At 52.6% G+C, this 14,372-nt stretch overlaps 1 protein-coding gene and 1 long non-coding RNA gene across 8 annotated transcripts in view; one reads left to right on the top strand and one right to left on the bottom strand.

Annotated features, from left to right (window-relative positions):
* LOC139083019 (uncharacterized) overlaps nucleotides 1-6,663 on the bottom strand; it is a 67,637-nt gene extending 60,974 nt beyond the window's left edge. Inside the window, exon 1 of the long non-coding RNA XR_011539517.1 lies at nucleotides 6,349-6,663. This is a non-coding gene — a long non-coding RNA (uncharacterized lncRNA). The remainder of the gene's footprint in view (nucleotides 1-6,348) is intronic.
* Nucleotides 3,757-14,372, top strand: part of ZNF710 (zinc finger protein 710) — a 63,586-nt gene continuing 52,970 nt past the window's right edge. The window contains exons 1-2 of one of the 7 annotated variants that reach the window (XM_070617417.1): nucleotides 6,475-6,836; nucleotides 9,504-9,639. The gene's annotated coding sequence lies outside the window, so the exon portion shown is untranslated. Of the gene's footprint in view, nucleotides 3,936-5,203; nucleotides 5,339-6,209; nucleotides 6,837-9,503; nucleotides 9,640-14,372 lie in introns of those variants that run through there. The other 6 variants (XM_070617443.1, XM_070617371.1, XM_070617380.1 and 3 more) reach the window with 6 other exon arrangements.

Below are 14,372 nucleotides of genomic sequence, written 5' to 3'. Positions count from 1 at the left end.
CTTGATCTATTATATCAAATCACCTTCCAGGATCTGCACTAATTAGACCCCCTCCCCACTACCACCATACCAATATGTGTCATCCTTGTGGCTTTTACGTATTTATTTGTTTTTAACTGTTTGGTGAAGCTGGCAGTTTCCTGTTTATGGTCAATGGCTCATGTTTTTTCAGCTTTTTCTTATTCTTATAATTATGCAAATAAGGCCAGTTAACTTATTGGTCCAAGTCATGATGGGAATAAAGCCGTGCAAATATGCACCCTTGGTGACAACAGAGGTGTGTGTGTTGGGGGGTGGTATTTGATGCACCCTGTCACTCATTACTCCTGGAAAAATAATTCACAAATATCATATGTTCACCCCATCAATCCATGCAGATTTTGCTTTCTTTCAGTTTTCCCCACAAACTGAGTATTCCTAAATTGTTGCCATACTTCTAAGGATTTTGAGCTGCTGCCCAACACTTCTCTGGGACTCCCATCATTAACTTAGTTCTCAGCGACTCCCTGCCAGTTCCAGGTCCCCCTGCCATCTCCCCCTGGGTCCACCTCTACTTTCTGCAGCCCCTTTCAATTCAACCCCAAGGTCCTACACCTTCCATTAGCTGGATTCCAGGTGGCAGGTTCAATACGGAAAATTGAATATTCGATATTGCCAATCCACCGATATTTTTAAAAATGGTTATTTGGTTCTGCCAACAAAAGAAACAGATTTTAATAATCACCTGCTAATCTCCTGGCAGTGACTCTGATGAATATGTCAACTGAAACACTGAAGAGCTGTGTTTCCTCCCTTCTCTGAGTTTACAAGATTCGTCAGGTTTTCAGAGATGGCAATGAACATTCTGGAAGGTCTGTGGCATGCCTGCATCCTCCCTTAGGGAAATCATGAGGATTAATAAACCTTATAACAACAGACCTCCCTTCCCATCTCAGCTGTAGGGGAGCTCCCAAAACGCCTCCACCTACTGCTTCTGCATCCGAACAGCTGATTTCTCTCTAGTGTGAACCTGGAAATTTCCTTCCTGGGTTTGGGCACATCAGGCTAAATACTGGCCATGAGTTTAGGCCCTTGCTGATACCCCGACATTCACACAGGCTTCGCAGTTTATGACGTACAGTATCATGCATTACATATACTATATTACCTACTTCATTGTTCCCAACAACCCCAGGAGGTGGACATTACTGAAGGTAAAAGGTGTCACAGAAGGAAGTGGGTCACCTGCCCAGACAGGTTCTCACAGGGAGGCACTCTGTGAGAGAAAAAGACAGTGGGGAGGTACGTGCAGGGCACAGTTGCTCTGAAGAAAAGTAGAAAACAGAGATGCAGACAGGAACTCCCAAATGGAAACTCTGGCTGCAAATTCTGGCTCAGTCACTCATAGCTGTGACCCTGGGAAGTTTTTCAACTTTTCTGTGACTCAGTCTCCTTATAGGTAAAATGGGCAGCATAGGACCCCTACCTGGCACAAAGGTAACTGAACATGTATGTCTCTCACAGCAGGTCCATAAAAGGGAACCACCGAAACCTCCCCTGGGTTCAACGATTTGTTTAAACAAATTAAGATACACGCATACCACAGAATAATATCATTCCCTAAGAATGATAATGGGGATGTTTGTAGACAGGGAAATGTATTTGTGACATATTACTGGGCAAAAATGGCTGCCATTCAGTAAGAATAGTGTTATGCCATTTTGTTAATTTGGTAAAAATAATGTATTTACATGTAAAGTCATTCATTTGCTTAACAACATTTACATAGTTTTATTACAATGTGCATTTACATGTAGATGCGTAGCTATAAAGTGTCCAGGGATATGCACCCAAATATAATGTCTCCACGGGGGTTCTTCTTCAGTTCTGCTTAGCTGATTTTCAAATTCTTTCACAATGAACTTATGTCATAAAGAAATAACAGCAACGTGAAGTGTTTACAACGCAGAACTGGAACACTTGTGTCTACCTGGATCCAGGGGGCATCTCGCTGGTGCCCAGTTCCTCTGCAGGATGCTTGGGGAACGAGGAACCCAAGCAAAAGACTAAGAGCTTTTGACAGATTTAATTCGGGGGCTCTGGAGGAGTCAATAACCCCTTCGCCCCTTCTCTCCCCCACAGCGTGAACTTCTGTGTCTACTTCTCTCCACTGAGCAAACAGAGCCAGCTGCCTCCTCCCAGGGGCCCTCCTGGATTTTATGAGGCCCATTCTCTTCTGATTCCTTTGTTCTTCAGGCAGGCCATAACTCTGCTGATCAGGCCAGGCCTTCATCACCAGTCTCCACATTCCACTCATGTTCCTGAGACACCCTGGCCATCCTGATCAGACGTAGGTGGGACACCACCTACCCAACCACCCGTTGGGACACAGGGCATCTTAGACGGAATGCTTCCTCCACAGCCAGCTCACTGCATTTCTGGCATGGTGAGTCATTCTGGTTCCAACCCAGAAGATAATCTCATTTCCAGGTGGTAAGGGCACCTCCCAGTCACTCCCCGATTTATAATAATAACAAAGGAAAGCTAAGATGTGTGGGCGCTTATGTACCAGACACTGTGCTGGACCTGCGCTCATTAAGTCTCACAACAACCCTGTGAGTCAGGTGTTTTCATTGCAGTGTTACAGATGAGAAAACTCAGGTCAACCGGCCCAGGGACACACAGCAAGTAAACCTGGACCCTGTCTCTACAGCCCTAGCTCTTCCTACCCCCATTTATCAGTGAGGAAACCAAGTCTAAGTCATCCACGAAGGCTCTCATTAAGGTCATGGGGTTAGCGAACAGGAGGGGCTACCATCTGAACATCTCCCTGATACCCACCCCTCCCCCACTCGTGCCCTGACACTGTCCTCACTCCCCACTCTCCTCCTCGTACTCCACACTGCAGCAAATACTTGTGGCAGTTCTAAGAATCTGTGAGAATGTGTTCTCCTGCCCTGGAGCCTCTGGACAGGCTGCACCTTCCCAGGCATTTGCCTGGCACGGGCTACTTGTCTAGATGTAACCTCCTCCAGGAAGCCATCCCTGACCACTCTAACCCAAGTACCCTCTTAGGTGCTTCCTTGGTCCATCCTTGCATGCATCACACAGCATTGTGGTTGCCTGTCTGCCAGTCTGCAAAGACCAAGCGAGGGCCGTGTATGCTATGGTTGCGTCCTGAGCACCCAGCACGGTGGCGGGCACAGAGCAGGTCCTCAGGAAGTGTGTGTTAAATGAATGCTTGACTATCTGAGCTGTGTTTTGCTTTGTTTGCAGATACAGCTTAGTTGTACTAAGTGGGAGGATATAAAATGACAGAAATGTGGCTTCCCGTATCTACGAAGCGGGGGTAGTGGGTCATCGGGGACTCAGTGCACTGATGTTAACATGGTGTCTTCCTTGCTAAGGCAAAGTTCCAGGCTACTGTTTTCTCACTCCCGGTCAGAAACAAATCACGTTCTGAGTGACTGGACTCATTGCTCACAAGATCAGGAGCTGGTTGAGGTGGGGTGAGGGGCAGTGGCCTTGGGGCTCCAGTCTCTAAAGACCCAGGCCTCCGCGCTGGGGGGGAGGGGTGAAGAGTGGCAGGTCCCGTCCCCGGGAGGCGGCAGTCACTGGGGGGGGGCGGGGGGAGAGACAATGGGGCGCAGCATCTGCTCCTCGCTGGGAGAAGGGACCCTTCAGTGAAAAGCCGGGGAGAGCAGGGAAGTGTGGGAGGAATTGATGAGGAGAAGGGGTGGAGCCAAGGAGATGCAGCCGGGAGGAAGGAAGAGAAGGGGAAGGAAGAGAGGAGGGAGGGGAGAGCATCCAGCCTTTCCTTCCTCTCGATGACCTGGTCCCGAGCTGCGGCCTCCTCTGGCATTGTTTCCTGTGGAACCTCTCGGGGCCTATGACGACCCCACGTTTCTCCCCAGCCCCTGGCAGCAGCCCCAGCCCAAGGGCCAGGCATCCAGCAGGTGCTCAATACTCACTTGGGAAAATGAGAAATGTGGCCAACTTTGCTCTGGGAACTTTTCCCCTGTCTTCTCCCCACTTCTCCGGAGAGGGCAGAGCAGGGCTTGCGAGCACGCCCAGGCGCCCCACGAAGAAGTGACCCCTCGTGGCGGCTCTGCCCGGTTCTGTCCGAGGACTCGGGACGGGCCCAGCGTCGGAGCCGAGAGGCGGCTCGGAGTGGCGGGCGTTCTGGAGGATGGAGGCCGAGGGTCCGGCCTGCCAGGGGGCTGGAGGGCGGCCAGGCTGCGCCCAGCCCCGCGGCCCTGCAAGGAGGCGCCCCCAGCAGTGAGCCCGGGGGGCCAGGCGGGGACCGGGGCGCCCCCGAGGCGCCGAGCCCCTTCCTAGCCGGGCCGCACCCTCGAGCCTGCCGTCCAGGGCTCTGCAAACAGCTGTTGAAGGCTCTCCCGGTCCGGCGCTCTGCGGGGCTGAGCTCCGAGCCCATCTGCCTACTTGAGAAACCCAGCAGCGAGGAGCAGCCCGGCCTCCGGCGCCGGCCCGGGAGGGGCGACCGCGCGGCCCCGCCGCACTTCGGAGGGCCCGGCCCCCACCCGCCGCCGCGCTCGCCAGGGCGCCCGGCTGCCCACGGGCCCAGGCCCCGGGGCCCCTTTGTGCCGGGCCCCCCAGTGCCAGGCGAGGATCTGCCGCTCCCCCTCTCCCCCGCTTCAGTTAATCTTTGTTCCCCTTTTCTGCTGAGAGGAGAGAAAAAAAAAAAAAAAACCAGAAAGAAAGAAAAGGAGGAAAAAAGGCGTGACTTGATTTTCAAACGAAACTCTCCCAGCAAACAAAACCCTTTTAGAGAAATAAGAAAGGAGGAAGAAGGAAGAGAAAAAAAAAAAAAGGAGAGAGAAAAGCCTGCAGGCTTTCCATTTGAGTGGGAGAGTTGAACCGAAAGAGAGAGAAAGAAAGGAAGAAAAATCCTCTCTGCGGTAGAAAGAGAAAAGAAAACTTGGGCTGACAAAAGGGGGGTGTTGGGGGGGTGGAAGGAAGTGAGAAAACAAAAGAGAGATAAAAGGGCTGCTTTTCTGTCTCTCTCTTCCTCTGCGAGCTGGCTTAGGAGGAGCTGTTTTGCATCCCTTCACGTCAGCCCTGCCTCATTCCCTTCTTCCAGGGAGGGAGAGAGAGCAGCGAGAGAGAGCGAGCGAGGGAGGAGAGGGAGCGAGAGGGGAAGAGAGAGAGAGAGAGAGAGAGAGAGAAAGAGAGGAGCCGGAGGGAGGGCGGCGGAGCAGGCGGCGGCGGGCGCGCGTGGAGGCGGGCGGGCGGCGGGCGCGCAGCAGCAGCCCGGGCGGTGGGCAGCCAGCAGCCCCCGGCCCGCCCGGCCGGCCGGCCCGCCGAGGGCCCCAGCGCAGGAGCCGCGCCCGGACGCAGGGTGAGTGTCCCGGCGGCCCGCGGCCCCGGGCGGCGCGCCGGCGGGGGCGCGGGGGGCGTGGGGGTGGGTCGCGGCGGCCGCGGCCGACCCGCCCCCCGCCTCTCCCCGGGGACGGCGGCGCGCAGGCCCGCGCCGCGCTGCAAACATGTCGTCTTTCCCTTTCACTTCCACGTTCCCTCCTGCCGGCGCGCTGGAGGGAGCGAGGGAAAGCCGGGGAAAGAGGGAGAGAGAGATGGCGTCCGGGGGCGGGGGGGGGGGTGGGGGAGGCGGAGAGGGGGAGGGGAGGGAGCGGGCGAGGGAGGGCGACAGCGAGGAGCGCGCGAATGTGAGTGAGGGAGGAAGAGAGGGGAGAGAAGCAAAAGGGAAGGGAAGCGTCGCGGTGGCGGCGGCGGCGGCTCCGGCCCGGCGGCCGCGGCGGCTCCGGCCCGCACGTGGGTGTCCGGCGCCCGGGGCGCTCCCCCCGCGCCGGTCGGGACTCTGTTTCCCCCCCTCGCGCCGCGCCGCCCCGCCCCGGCCGCTGCCCACAAACTTTCCTCTCCGCGCGGGGGACGCTGCGGCGCGTCCCCCCAGCCGGGCCCGGGGAGGGCTGCGCGCCGCCGCAGGGGGGTCGGGGCGCCCCCAGAGGGCAGCCAGCCGCAGCACGCAGGGCGCCGCGGGGCCCCCGGCCGGCCGGCCGGCGTCGGGGCGCCGCGGGCCGGGGACCTGTTGAAGGCGCTTGCCGCCGGGTGGGGTCCCCACGGCCTGTCTTTCGCCTCCCTGGCCTCAGTTCCCCTTCCTCGTCGCCCACTCTCTCCGTCTCCTCGCGGTCATTGTGCTAATTGGACGGAGCGGTGGGGTGTGATCGCCGGCGTCAAATGAGGGGCCCCGAGGCTGCCAGGCGGGCGCGGGGACCCGGGGACCGCCGGGGCAGCCCCTGCAGGCGCGCAGATCCCACAGATCCGGCCCTGGTGCCACCGCCCCCCTAACCGCGGACTTGCCAACTAGTGCGTATCGGGTTTTTTCCAACTTGCCTTTTAAGATGACTTTTATGGTCGCTGCAACTGCTTCCTTCCAGTCTGAGCTGTAGTTTGGAAAGATGTAAGAGGCCGGGGAGGTGCTTGCGTGGGTTTTCACTAACCCGAAACGGTCATTAATGTGCTTCTAAGCTCTGCGATGGTTCGAGCAAGGCGTCGCCGAAGCCTGGGTGCGTTTTCACAGGGACACTGCGAGATGCTCGTTCTTCCCGGGCTGAGCGGTCCGGTGAGGGACCATCCCGGTGGCCCACCCTTGACCTGCGGGCCGAGCGCCCAAACTGCTTAGGGCACCCCGAGCGCCTTTATTTCTGTGCAAAATGGAAACTCCCAGCCGGCGTCGATCTGGAGGGGACGGAACCAGTTCCCGTGGGCGCCTGGGAAATTCGCCAAATTCCCCCACAGGTGTGCGGAGAGGGACTTTGCACCCTTGGGGGGTCACCCAGCCAACTTTGAAGCTGCTTTTTCAGTCCTGCCTTTGTACACGTGTAAGTAAAAACAGTCAAAGTTCGTTTCTGCCAAATATGGGGTCCAGGGCCTGCATCCCTGTTGTGCCCTCACCGGGGGGCCTTCAAAGGACCCCGTCGGGCCAGGTGGGGGAGGGGAAGAAAGCCACCCCTAATTGTCATTAGACATTAGAAAATGTATTCTTAGTGTTTGTGATCAAAGCCATGCGTCTGATTTTGATTTTTGAGACTTCGTATGGCTGTCCCTTTCTCGTTTGTTTTAAAGCGAAGGTTATTTTCTAGAGCTTTCCTGGTGATTTTGTCTGCTGGCCCCTGGGCCACATGTCACCCCCTGCCAGTCACCTGCCAGTCTGGGAATGGGACCTCGAATTGATCACCTGTAGTTCCAACAGGCATTAGTGCTCCGGTAACCCGCAGGACTCGGCTTTCCTGCGTGAGGGCAGTGGGGTAGAACTGCTTGCTTTTGGATAGGGGGAGTTGGACATTTGGGTCACATGTTCTTCCCTCCAGGCTTGCCTGGTTGCCTGTGTGTCCATGGAGGGAGGTGCAGAGAGAAGAGGAGCAGAGGCTCCCTCTTCTCAGAGCAGATTCCTGGGTGAGTCCTTGTCCCGTGGTGTGTGGCCAGTGGGCTCTTGGTTCTGTCCTTGGGTCACTTCCATTCCAACCAGGCATTCCTACCAAGGAGACTTATTTTAGGCTCGCTGTCTGGGGACAAGAAGACAGACAAGGTCTGGAATGGTTTTCAGGTTGGAGGAAGGGAGTCTAATGGGACCACCAGAGATTTTGCGTGGCTTCTGTTTTAGGTTTGCCTTGTGGCCTAGAGATATTTCTATCAGAGTTGTTCTTGGAAAGCTGCAGTGTGAAGTTAGAAGGGAGTAAATAAATAAAGGAGGAGCCAGGTGCTCAGAGGATGCTCCTCGTCTGGCTTGCTCGCTCTCGGGTACCCAGGGCAGGGGCTCGTGTTTGTGGATTAAGGAATCTGACTCTGGGGACTCTCGTGTTAGTGGTGGTTGATCCCAGCCCTTAGACTTCAAAGCTGGAGGGGGACCTTAGAGGTTGTCTAAAAGAGACTGAGGCTCGAGAAAAACTCCATGCCAGAGACCACACAGTAAGTGGCAGAGCCGGCCCTGGAACAGGAGCTTTCAGAGCCCGCCCTCAGCGCTCTTAACAAGGCCACTGCTGCCTCTGCTCCTGCTGGGGAATCCCAATCAGGCTCCGTCCAGAGAATGTGGCTGTGAGAACGTGAAACCGTGGGTTGTGCTGCCCGCATGAGACAGGTGGACGGAGCACCTTGTTTCCCAGGGGGGTTATACGTACTGTTCTGGAGGATATGGCGGGCCAGCGGGACTCCTGGGGGGATCCAGGGACTGCGCTGTACTAACACGCACTTCTTCAAAGTCCCCCGGTTCAGCAGGGCAGCAGTGTAGTTCTCAGGACGTTCCCAAGTCACACAGCACTTTTTGATCTGGTTGCTTTCTTCGTGCTTTGTACTTGTGTGTGGTTTACTTAGGATTGGTCCAGGGAGAAGGATGGGGATGTGAGGAGGGGCCAGAGACCTCCCACTGGAATGGCAGTTCCTGAGGGTGGGTGTCTTTCTTTGTTCATTGCTGAGTCCCTGGGCCTAGAACAGGGCCTGGCACATAGTGGGCCCTTGATAAATACTTGTTGAAAAGATGTCATTAGGCATTAGGAAGATTTCCCTCCTGAAGGAACCCGTGAGTGATGCACAGAGGCAGGGACCAGGGAGGTGATTGATGGGAGCTGCAGAGTTTTGCAGTGAGTCGTTGTTTCAGACACGCGCCAGGCAGGTAAGGCAGGAGGGGCTGGGAAGAGAAAATCCTGGATGGGGTGGAGCCACTGGGTGGAGACTTGTGCCAAACAATAGAGAGATCTTGAATTGGACTGGAGATGGGGAGAATAATAATAATCGTCTGTCTTGGGTCTGGCTTGGCTAAGCACTTTGTGTGTCTCATCTCCCTTAGTCCTCACAGGTGCTAGCTACTGCACTGTTAGCCCCGTTTGGCAGAGTGGGAAACTGGAGCACAGAGGACTTGAGTAACTCATCCGAGGATGCACAGCTGGTGTCTGAACCCAGGCAAACTGACTTCAAACTTCGCCTCCTAGAATGAGGATGAGGTCAGACATCTCTGCTTGCACCAAGGAGCTGGGCATTCAGAGCTCTGGGGTTCCTCAAAAGGATAGCAGAGAAAACCTGGAAGAGAAATTGCTGGTCTGCTGCAGAGAGAGGTGGTCAGGGCACATGCCTTCTGCCCCCTGTGCCAGGGCCTCGCAGCGCCCAAAGCCTATCAGGGAATGCTTATTGGGGGGCCTACCTATTCCCCCAGCAGGGCGGCTAGTACCAGATCAGGATTATTTTGCACTTGATAAAGATTTAGGAGATTTTTTTTTTTAAGATTGCTTTTCAACTTAAATTTTAGTTGGCACGTATTTGAAACCGGTAGGAATTTTAAAGGCAGAAATGTCCCTGTTAGCCTTAGAGACCTGCTGAAGGCATTTTCCACAAGAATAAGCCCTACCCTCCTACTCCAGGATGCCCATCCAGGCTCTTCCCGATCACAGCAGCTTCCCTTTTATTGCTGGTCTGCTGGGCCCGTCCGCGTGGAGCATACAGTCTCCCTAGGAGACACACGTTAAATTAATAATTGCACAAATACTGTTTAATTACAGTTGTTATAAGTGCTTCAAAGGAAGAAGTACAGAGGCCGTGGGAGCTGATGATCAGAGAGGACAGGGATGGGAGGCTCCCTTGAAGAAAGGACGTTAACCAGCCACGGGAAGGGGGCGTGAAGAAGCTTTAACCAGGGTAAGGCAGTCCCTCCACCTCGATGTGTAATCTCTTGCTCCTCTGTATGTGGTTTGTGCACCAGCAACGTCAGCGTCACCTGGGACCTTGTCAAAATGCAGAGGCTCGGGCCCACCCCGGACCTGCTAACGCTGCGTTTTGACAAGATTCCCGTGCATGGTAGAGTCTGAGAAGTGCTGATGCAATCGAAGTACTGAGCTGGAAGGTTCTCGGCTCTGCTGTGAATGTGTCTGGTGACCTCAGGCAAGTCACTTCTCTGGGTAACGAGGGAATTAGGTCATCTCGCAGGTTCCTCTGGCTTCTCCGATCTCTGGCTTTTGTTGGTTTGTGCTGTCCCCAAGCTTATCGAGGGTAAGGACGCAGCACCGTCCTCTGTGGTGCCTTTGGTGGGGGCTGGTGGGCGCTGGTCCATGCTCTGGTCTGACTTCAGTAATCGCCGAAGAGGGGCCGGACCGTCAGAGCTTTGGGGAAGGGTGGGAATAATTCACAAAAAGCATGTGGAGTTTTGTTGCACGAGAGAGTGTCTTAAGGTGACCCAGAGAGGATTTGACCTGAAGCGTGAGAACAACTGGCAAATCAAAAGGGCTTTGGAGAAGAAAGGTGTAACGTTTCTGCCAAAAAGCAGAACCTAAACCGAGGGAAGGAGGAACCTGCCTGTGAACATGAGACTTGAAGAACGGGTACAGCGTTTTGTCTCTGAGATCTTCACATGGCTGTAGGGAGGTCCAGAGGGCTGAGCCCGGGGTTCCTTGACCCTCGCCAGCTGTGGGTGGGCTTCAGGTGCACCTGCAGCCATGCAGAGGGTTACTGTGGGTCCACTTTCCTGGGGAGAGGACCTGTAGCTTTCGCCAGCCTCCCAGGGGTCTTCGTCCTCCCAGAACGAAGGGCAAATGCCTTCCTTGACTAATGTCGCCTGGCTCTTTTATTATACAGCACTTATTCTGTGCCAGGCACTGTTCTAAGCACTTTCCGTTTCTTAGCTTGTTTAGGTTGAATAACTTTCCGGAAGTCACACACCTGGGAATTGTCAGAACCAGGACTCGCACCCAGGCAGTCAGGCCCCAGAGTCGCTGCTCGCAAAGCCTGCCTTAGTACAGGGCAGCTGGTACTGAGGGAGTTCTTTTTGGTAGAACAGAAATTGAGATTACAGAGGCCCCCACTTTACAAGGAAGTGTCTCCCAATTGTTCACGCATAAAACAGAAAGCATTTTCCTCCGGAAACAGGTTACGAACAGCATCAGGTTGCCAGGCTAGCCCGTGAGAGCCTGTATGACTGTTGGGCCCAACTCGTGCTTGTTTGCAAAGATTGAGAAAACAAGACTGTGGGAGTACTCCATTAAACATTCTTGGATCAGACAGAAGGAGCTTGAAGAATTGCACCATCAAATAAGGGGAGTGAGATGGTAGCAGTAAATTGGGGTAGATTCTGACAGGACTTAAAGGGTCGTAGAGGCCAAAGCAGGGCCAAATGTATGTGGAATCAGCAGCTTCAAAAGGGAAAATAACTGGTTTTTATTACCTACTAATTAATGTGTGTAGACCTGCCCCTTCCCCCATCCCTAGTGCCTTGCCCCGAGGACAGAGGCCTTTTGTCTTTTATTCATTTCTGTGTGATTTGAATTTTTATCGGGGCGTATTATCTCTATAATCTATATATTTGTAAATGGAGAAGACGGTCTGTTAGAAGAAGTGGGTCGGCCTCCAGGGGGGCGTTCGTTCTGTCTTCTACAACCATCATCGTAAAGGAGTTCCCGATATTAAATAAATGAGCTCTATTGTGTGTATATTTTGGGAGTACAGAGAGAACTGTTGGAAACATGAGGATTTTCAGCGCAGTCGGAAGCTGAGAATAAGAGACCACCGTGTGGCCCAGCTGCCCTCCCTTTCTGCCTCCCCCCACCCGCCCCCCCAGTGTGGAGTAACTAGGGAACCAAGTCCGGTGAGCACGGTCACTGTGGGAGGCAGGCAAGTCCACCCTCCAGATCTCCGTGGCAAACAGCAACTTAATGTGATGACTCTTGGTTATGTGCGTTTTGTCTTCTGGGTGGTGCCTGAATGCCATCGCTGACCCATCCCATTCCCAGGCGGGCAGCAATGAAATGGGCTTCCCGATGGGGAAAGCTGTTCTGCATGTGTTTGGTAAAAAATAAAAGCCAAACGTTAGTAGCTGTTTTGTGCGGCACTTCAGAATGTCCTCACAAGGACCACGTCCGAGCCGGCTGCTCAGTAAGCATCAGGGACCCTTTGGAGACTGGCAGTGCTGGTGGGTTAACCCCACCCTGTGATGTCCCATCCTGGGGCCTCCAGGCCCGCAGCCTCTCCTCCCATCTATTCACTATCCTCAGACCACTGTGGACTTGCCATTAGCCGCAAGCAGATCACCTCTGAAATTCTGAGCTCTTCCTGTCCCCCGACTGCACAGCCCTCCTTGGAGCAACCCTGCCTACGCTCGCCCCAAGCTGGGAAACCTGTGCCTACCCACCTGGGCCACGCGCCCACCGTCAGCCCCACCCCTCGCTCCCATGCCCTGCCCTGGCTGCCTCCCTAGTACCCAACACTGGGCCTCCTCCCTGCTTCCTCTCTCCCCACTCCTCTGCAGCTCCGAAACAGCAGAGTTATCTCACCCCTACTCCGACCTGCTCTCCAGAAGTCCTGGTCGCCTCCTAATTGGACCTGGTGGCCCATGTTGTGACCTCTGCTTACCTGACTTCTCCGGAGCAGGTCCTGTCCTGGAGAGTCTTGCCCCCGTGGGCTCTGAGCCCTCTTCCTACCTCTCTGATCCTACTTTTTCTGCCACCTCCCCCTCTCCTGGCCACCCTTTGGTGCCTCAGCCATGGTTCTCTGCTGCTTGCTTCCCTTCCGTGTCTGTGGTTTCAGCCTGCACGGCGAGGACTCTTGGCCTGTGTCCCTGTCCTCGTGTCTCCTGTAAACAGCTTAGAGCTGGGTGTACATTTGTTATGGTTTGGGACATATGTGGATTTCTTTCTACCTTCTTATTTTGGGCTTTCTGTTTCTTTTTCTGATTCTTCTCTGTTCATTCTTTCGTTTAAATTAATTGAAAGGGTTTTTTTTCTTTACCCCATTTTTTCTCTTTACTGCTTTGGAACTTATATGCTCTAGTTCTCTTCTTTTGATGCGTGCAGACTGCATAAGGCTTAAAGTTCATTGATGTCTGTATCTTTTTCCAAACAATACAGAGGCCTCAGGATGCTTTACATAAAGTCACTGTCATCCCTGCTCACATTCAGTGTCACACAGTGAGTTAGCTCCATCTCGTTTCACTCTTCAATACCACAGATTGGGCATTATTTTTAATGTTCTATATGCTTGGTTAACCTTTGCTTTGATTTTCCACATATTTACCATTTTGTTTACTCCTATTTCTCCTTGCATCTCAGGCCTTCTTTCTGGGACCAGAATATCATATGGTGAGGGTCTTCTAATCAGAAACTTTCAGTTCTTGTTTGGCTGACATTTCATTTCATGCTTATTGTTAAAAGATTGTTTTGCTGGGTATAAAACAGTTTGATGGTTATTTTCTCTGAGTATTTAAAGATGGTATTCCCCTGTCTTCTGGCTTTTGTTGTTGATGTTGAGAAGTTGGTAGCCCAATTATTGTTCTTTTTAGGTAATTTCTTCTCTCTGGTTGTTGTTTTGGTGGTGGTAGTGGTGATGGTGGTGGTGTGTGCATGCACACACGTGTGTGTATGTGTGTTTTGCAGTTCACTGTAATATATTTAGGAGTGGGTTTTATTTTATTTGGCTAAAGATTCGTTGGGCTTACTGAAACCAAAGCTTGGTGCCTTTTATCAGTTCTAGAAAATCTTCAGCGTTTATCTCTTTGAATATTGTCTCTCCATCATTATCTCTTTCTAGTCTCTGCTTTGGAACTCCACGTAGATGTATGTTAGATCTTATTCTATCCTTTATGTCCCTTAAGTTCTTTTTTATTTTTTGATCTTTTGGGTTTTTTGTATTGTTTTCTGGGTAATTTCTTATTTCTCTTCCAGTTCACTAGTTCTCCCTTCAGTTATCTCTAATTTTCCATTTAGCCCTTCCACTGAGGTATTTTTATTATCAATATTAACTCATGGGTTTTAATATATTTGATGGTGTTTTAATTCATTTCAGTTATTCTCTTTGGTTCTCATCTTTTAAGTTTGTAATCTGGATGGTCAGATTTTTTATTTCTGTGTTCCTGTTTTATCCTTTTTAAAATATGCATGATCTTTTTTTTTTTTTAACAATCTCCTTCTCCTTACTTGTGTTTTTAAATCCCAATTTTATTCCCTTAATCATATTAAACATATGTATTTTGTATCCAGTAATTCCAGCCTCTGAAGTATTTGCAAGTATGGTTCTATTATTTAATGCTTCTGCTGATTGCCACTCATGAGGGCTTGTTTCCTTACGTGTTTCATGATTTTTGATTGTGAGCTTATGTTTGTTAGAATTCTATCTGTGATGGGGCTGGCCCCGTGGCCGAGTGGTTAGGTTCACAGGCTCTGCTGCAGGCGGCCCAGTGTTTCATTGGTTTGAAGCCTGGGCGCGGACATGGCACTGCTCATCAAACCACACTGAGGCAGCGTCCCACATGCCACAATGAAGAATATAATACAACTATGTACCAGGGGGCTTTGGGGAGAAAAAGGAAAAAAATAAAATCTTTAAAAAAAATAAAGAAGAATTCTCTCTGTGAGAATTCTTCGAGGTGTGGGATGAGAGTACATTCT

The sequence above is a fragment of the Equus przewalskii genome, chromosome 1, assembly GCF_037783145.1.
Source record: "Equus przewalskii isolate Varuska chromosome 1, EquPr2, whole genome shotgun sequence".
In the NCBI taxonomy this organism is placed as follows: Eukaryota; Metazoa; Chordata; class Mammalia; order Perissodactyla; family Equidae; genus Equus; species Equus przewalskii.
This window is presented reverse-complemented; position numbering and strand designations above follow the sequence as displayed.